Here is a 7,228-nt window from a genome sequence, read left to right as displayed (position 1 = left end):
GCTGTGTAGACAGGAGATACAGGGTGGGGTGGGGGCAAGGGTGACTCTGCAGCCACTCTCTGCACATGGTGCCAAAACAAGGGCACTAAGGGCCACAGGGCAAGATAGAGCAATCCCATAAAAGGAGGAAATGTTCGGGCTCCCCACTTAAGCAGACAGAGCTGGAAGCTGCCCTTGCTCCTGGAAGGCCTGATATCACATTCCACAGCCTGAGCACATTTCTTCATCTGTGGGAACACTGTGGTCTGACAGGTTCCTGATGGGAACACTGTGGTCTAACAGGTTCCTGAGGGCCACGTGATGGGACGTGAGGCAACTAGAGGGGACAGATCCCAGAGCAGCTTCTCTGTCTGACTTCGGGGCGGGGCCATTAAGAGCACAGATTCTGCTTTACTTTCCTCAACTTGGTATTATGAAAATTTTAAAATATTCGGTAAAGTTGTAAGAGTAATACAACAAAGACCACCTAGATTCAACAGCTAACATTTTGGGAAGACGGGTCACCTATCCATCTACCTACCTATCGCACTATCGTCTATTTGCAGGTATGTGTGTATATTTTTTTTTCCTGAACCATTTAAATTACACACATCATGACTCTTCACCACTCCATCGGGTCTCCTAGAGTGAGGCATTCCCACATGCAACTACCACATCATTATCACACCTAAGAAAATGAACAAAGATTCCAGAACATCTAATATCCCAATTCAAATTCCCGCATTTGAAGGGAGAAGAAATGTGTGGGAAATATCAGAAAGGGAGACAGAACGTAAAGACTGCTAACTCTGGGAAACGAACTAGGGGTGGTAGAAGGGGAGGAGGGCGGGGGGTGGGAGTGAATGGGTGACGGGCACTGGGGGTTATTCTGTATGTTAGTAAATTGAACACCAATAAAAAATAAATTAAAAAAAAAAAAACAAATTCCCGCATTTGTCCCAATACATTTCGTTGCTTATCTGAACCACTAGCCAATCAAGATACACGTACTGTGTTTGTTTATTCTCTGTTGCATCATTTGACAGAGATCAGCACTGCTACCCTCCCCAAACACATGCATATTTTTATGATGTCGGGTTGTTTTTGTTGTTGTTGTTTTTGTCTTTGTTTTTTGTAGTCTGGATGAGTTGTCTTGGAGAACATCCCACATTCTGGATTTGCCTGATTGCTATCTCATGTTGTCATTTGATTTGTGCCCCTGGCCCCTATTCCTTCTGTAAACTGGAATTCGAATCTAAATTAGATTCAGGTTAAATTAGATTCTAGTGAATTCGAATTAGATTCAGCTTAAATTAGATTCTAGTTAATTTGAATTAGATTCAAATTTTACCTTTTTGGCAAGGATCCCTTACAGATGACGCTCTGTAACTCAGAGGGCACCACGTCAGGAGGCATTAAGGTGGTGGTACCAGGCCACCCATCGTGAAGGCACAGTTCACCTCCTTTTACTTGAGAAAGGCAGCCACAGGTGATTTGTTGGCACTGGACAAATTTTCTGTTCCCAGTAACCTTTCTCCTGGAAGTGAAAGCATCTGCTGCTAATTCTCCCCTGAAATGATTCTTATGTGGCAAGTTTAAAAATGATATTTTTTCTTGTTCTATTAATGCATCTGTATTTGGTGGTATTCTTCTTAAAGAAGCTCTTTGTTTCTCTCCCTTTGTTCCCTTTCTCCTTCTTTCCCTCTCTCTGTCTCAAGAGTCCCTGTGGACTCAGGAAATCGTAGGTATTCAGTGTATAACAATCAAGTCCTGTCATTTCTCAGGCCAAAACTGTGCCCAAATTTGGACATTACAAGTCCCATAATGCTGGATCAGGGGCTCCTCTTGACACATCTCCATCACCTCTGACACTCCCTTGCTCCCTGGAACAATTAGATGAGCCAGGCTCACCTGCTCCAGGCCAGGAATTGGCCATTTCTCCAAGAACATTACTCCTCTCAGTGGGGAGTGGTATTTTTGTAGTAAGATCTGGGCTCCAGGTATGAGAAGTATAGATACTGCTGCCAGACAGCCTGGCCTTCCATTTGTGTGCCCTCTGGCAAGTCACCTCACTGTTCTGAGTCTCAGTTTTCTCATCGGTAGAATGGGGATGGTAACTGCATACCCTACTTTGTGAGATTATTAAAAGGATGAATTATGTTCATATTTGTAAAGCTGCCCAAACAGTACTTGGCACAGAGTGAGTGCTACACAGATGTTTGCTAAATATATAATGCCTCACAATTTATGGAGATGGAGGGACAGGGTGGAAAAGACCCTGAGGCATCCACAGGCAGAAAACTCTATTTTTTTAAAGAACTATTCTATTCAATTAGGATAGGCCTAAGTAAAAATACCATTATATTTATTTTTACTTCTTCCTTTTCATCTATTAAGGACAGGTGATACTGATTCGACATTTAGAATCTTGAAATAGTTTCCTTTTTTAAAAAAGGTAAGTAAATGTTTATTGAAGTAAAACATGGATGCATTTTGACATTTCCTTTTACTTGCCTTTTTAGAGATTTATTTATTTGCAAGATGGTTGGGTCAGAGGAGGATGGAGACAAAGTCTTAAGCAGACCCCATGCTGAACACGGAGTGTGGGAGAGGGCCCTCAGGGCTTGATCTCATGACCCTGAGATCATGATCTGAGACAAAACCAAGAGTCAGACACTTAACCAATTGCGCCACCACCCAGGCACCCCAGACTCATTGATCTTTTAATGAGCATCTATTATGTGCACTGAAGAGATCTAAAGGCATGTCATGCAGTGTCACCTAGTGATTCCAGATGCTGTGAATGCTATTAACTGCAGGTCTTTCACTGATGGCACAGGTTGGAAACAAGGTTTTAATCAGATGGCAGTTTCAGGATCTTTAGAAAACCATTGAATAGAACAGTTACTACAGAGAGACTATTTCTAGGAACTTGGAGACCATTAAAATGGGAGTAGTGCCTCTCTCACCATGAAAGTGTCTTAATCCAGCAGGATTAGGACCCTTTCTGGAGTATGTCTGAGTGTACAGTATATGTAAAGTGAAAGTGTCTCCTAAACCAAAAATTGGGATGCACCATCTGCCAAAAATAAGTGTCTGTGGGGATAGCAAGACAGGCTATTTTAAGTTGGAACTCCCCCAGAAAATCTGGGGTGTAAGCTTCTGACAAGCACCATACAGGCTTCACTCTAGTGCATTCTGCATAACCAATGTTAGCATTTGTCTCCGTGCATTTCTCACATGGCCACAGCATCTGCCAGCAGTTGTGTCTGTGTGTGCTTTGTGATAGATGGGGGGCAGGATGGGAACCCAGAAGTTCCTCCATGTGTGTGGAAGACAGAACTTCTGGGCACAAATGATGAAGGCAGAGTTCTATAAAGAAGTCAGCGGATTGAGTGAGATGTCCTGATTTTCCCTCCTCTGGATTCCTCTGCTGAAATAATCAGAAGACAGCTTCTCAAGTCAGATGTCTTTATGGAATGGTATATACCTGGAGGATTTTTTTTAAAGATTTTTATTTATTTATTTGACACACACACACACACACACACACACAGCACAAGCACGGGTAGCGGCAGGCAGAGAAAGGAGAAGCAGACTCCCCGCCAAGCAGAGAGCCTCACTTGGGGCTTGATCCCAGGACCCCAGGATCATGACCTAAGCTGAAGGCAAATGCTTAACTGCCTGAGAGACCTAGGTGCCCTCTGTCATTTTAATAAAGTTAAAATTTTAACTGCGTGCCTCAGTTGGTTAAGTGTCTGCCTTTGGCTCAGGTCATGATCCCAAGGTCCTGGGACAGAGCTCCACATCAGGCTCCCTGCTCAGCAGGGAGTCTGCTTCTCCATCTCCCTCAATCTCCCTCCTGCTCATTCTCTCTCTCTCTCTCTCAAATAAATAAATAAAATATTTAATTAATTAATTCAATGCAGAATAATTAGGGATAACAGAGCATGACTGCTGAATGAGAACCATCCAATTGGTTGAAGTATACTTCTATCAATCTCAATAAATAACCAGGGATATAGAATTAAGGACATCCAGGTGGAAAGGGAGTGGACACTGTAAATCCCCAAATGGGCATTCAAGAAAAATTAGTTGAATGAATGAATGAACACCACATAAATTACAGGCTAAGTGACCTATATATTTTCTTTGTCTTTTACTTTAGAATCTTGAAAAACAAATTCACTGGCTGAGATAAGACTGTGAACTGATTCCTCTTGGATTAAATGGTCCAATCAGCTACAACCACAAGAATAGAGCTTACAGCACAAATAGTGCTATCTATTAGATAAGGTCTAATAGTGGACACTTGCAAAGGAGACATGGATTAATAAGCAGACACTCCAACTTGATCTCAGCCTCCTTCTCTGCTAAGAAAGTGGCAAGAATTCTTCATCCAGTGTGCCTAGGAGAATTACTCTGGTTTGGTTTGAATAATCGGAGCCCCATGTTGTTTGACTCTATGCTGGAAAACTCATGTCTTAACTTTTTATTCTAAAGCCCTAAGCTTTGTTCTGAATTTATTCATAGTCGTTTATTTCTATGGCAGATGTTATTTCCTCCCAGTTTGCTGCTCATTCTCCCACCCTCTCCGTGCCCTGTTCCCTCATCTCTGTCTCTGTAAGTCTCTCCCCTCTTAGCTCCCTCATCCAACTGTTCTGTTGCTGCCCTTCTGTCCTCTTTAGCATTAGATTCTTTCCTGTAGAATTAACATTCTTTTGGGGGAACTCAGTGAGGGCTAGTTCCTGTGTTTTTACCTGAGAAGAGGTAGTTATTCCTCTGTCAGATCTGAGCTGTAAATAGGCTCCTTGCTGCACAGGAAAACGTAGCCATGACACTTTCTGTATGTATTTGCTAGTTCTAGAAAGAGCACTTAATGGGCATTATGGTTTAATCACCCTCTTCACAATGTTATATGGCCTGCACTTAGAGATAGGGTCGTGATATGTGGTTAGTTATCTGCATACCATCTAGTCATGACAAAGAGAAATGGGTCTGAGGTCTCTGGGGGATGAGAGTGTAACAGGTCTGTCAGGTAGCGCTTTCCATCAAATGCGGCCTGCTCTTACTTGGGTCACAAAGAGAATTGCACTTCCTCACCCTCTTGCACTTAGGTATGCGCATGCGACTTGTTTCATCAAACTCTAAGCATGAGCAGGAACAGAACAGGTCTCTTCTGAGTGGAAACTTTTAAGACCCAGAATGTGATTTTCCATGCACATTCTCTCCCATCGTAGTGCTGGCAATACTCCAGAGTGGCTGCTCCATCCATCTGGGTCCCAGAGACAGGAGGGGAAGCCCCAGCTGACCCATGATAGATTCCTGCTCAAGCTATGGAGATGTAGGGTTGTTTGTTCCTAGAGCATAACTTAGCTCATCCTGGTTGATATATAGGTTATATGTGCAAGGTGAAACGATTTCTTTCATGAGTTTATTCATTCTAGCCATCCACTCATTCCAACATATATTATGCATTTACCATGCAAAAGATATTTAAATTAAGGATAAATGGGATTGGAAAAGTGTCATCAAAGAGAACATGTGATTATATATGTGTGCGTATATATATATATATATATATATATATATATATATAGATGTATATATGTATATGTGTGTATGTGTGTACATAAATATATATGCTTGCAAAATAATGGGATTGAGTTCTGACTATTGGTAAGGCATAGTGCTAAGTACTTTGCATAAAGAATTAACTTAAGAAATTTGTTTAAAAATTAGAACTATTTGGGGCACCTGGGTGGCTCAGTGGTTGAGCATCTGCCTTGGCTCAGGTTGTGATCCCAGGATCCTGGGATCAAGTCCCACATCAGGTTCCCTGTGGGGAGCCTGCTTCTCCTTCTGCCTGTGTCTCTGCCTCTCTGTGTCTCTTATGAATAAATAAATAAAATCTCAAAAAAAAATAGAATCATTTTACAGTTTAGAAAAACAAAAAACAAAAAACCTTGCAAGGCACAGAGGTTCTGACACCCAACACTGCATAGCTAATAAGTAACAGATCTAGGGTCCAAACCAAGGTGTGTCCACTTCCGAACTACTTAACCTCCATGCTCTATTGCCTCTTTCTTCAGAGAACCACAAGAAAGCAAAGAAAAATAAAAACTCTGCCCTTTCAAATCCTTGCAACCAGCATGCTCTCGGGTTTCCTTTGACAGGCTGTCTTCCCTTCAAAAATGAAAAGAGAGGAAGCATGGGCAGAAATAAAGGCCAGCTGTTCAGTGGAGCAGACACCTGGGTGCAGGCCAGCAGAGCCCGCCCATCATTTCAGGAGTCCCTGGAGTCTGTCGGCACCTCTGCTCATACCTCCACCTGCTCTGGAGCCACCAGCTCAGGCTGCATGTTACCTGAGTAAGGGAGAAGCCCTGCAACTTACGTGTTTTTTTTTTTTTTTTTAAGATTTTATTTTATTTACTCATCAGAGAGATACAGAGCGAGAGAGAGGCAGAGATACAGGCAGAGGGAGAAGCAGGCTCCATGCAGGGAGCCTGACGTGGGACTCGATCCCAGGTCTCCAGGATCACGCTGTGGGCTGCAGGTGGCACTAAACCGCTGCGCCACTGGGGCTGCCCAAATTACGTGTTTTTAATACAGATTTGGGAAAATGAGAGGGATTATGGCAAGAATGTACTGACACTATCATTAATCAACAACTAGGGAGAGAAGATGAAGGGATGAAAAGGTAGGTTCTTGTGCTCAAAAAAGATGTGTGGGAAGAGATTGGAAATACTGGAGACAGAGACTTTTTTAGGCAAACATCTTTCCATTCTTAAAACTTTAAAACTTACGTAGGAGTTTCCTGGCCACAGAGAGAGCCAATAATGGCAGCCCCCGAGGCATTCACTCATTCATTCGAAAGTCACTTTCCAAATGCACACAGCGTAGGTGACTGGGGTGTAAAGACAGAAACAAAATTTTCTGTAACAAACATTTACATAAAACCTACTACGTGCCAGATACCATTCTGAACATGCGTCGATTCGTTTAGTGCTTGCAAAACCCAAGATGTATAGACTTTTAGTTATCTCCACTTTAGAAGTGGAAACAGGGGCATAGAGACGTTTGTCCAAAGTTATACGGTTTGGAAGATGTGCACCCCAACAGGTCTGGCTCCAGCACCATGCTCTGTACTACATGGCGTTATTATGGAGGGTCTTGCTCCTCAAGATCACAGATCCTCAGGAAAGGGGGGACTTAGAAGTAAATCACTCTTAAAAAAAAAAAAAAAAAA

The 7,228-nt window shown here is 42.6% G+C and overlaps 1 long non-coding RNA gene across 1 annotated transcript; it reads left to right on the top strand.

Annotated features, from left to right (window-relative positions):
• The first annotated feature begins 360 nt into the window (after window positions 1-360).
• Window positions 361-4,501, top strand: LOC144318120 (uncharacterized). Its single transcript, XR_013383962.1, has 2 exons — window positions 361-545; window positions 4,148-4,501. It is a non-coding gene; the product is annotated as an uncharacterized LOC144318120 (long non-coding RNA).
• Window positions 4,502-7,228: the final 2,727 nt, after the last annotated feature.

The sequence above is a fragment of the Canis aureus genome, chromosome 8 (genome assembly GCF_053574225.1).
Source record: "Canis aureus isolate CA01 chromosome 8, VMU_Caureus_v.1.0, whole genome shotgun sequence".
In the NCBI taxonomy this organism is placed as follows: Eukaryota; Metazoa; Chordata; class Mammalia; order Carnivora; family Canidae; genus Canis; species Canis aureus.
The sequence above is the reverse complement of the archived record's forward strand: the minus strand, read 5'-3'. Positions and strand labels throughout refer to the sequence as shown.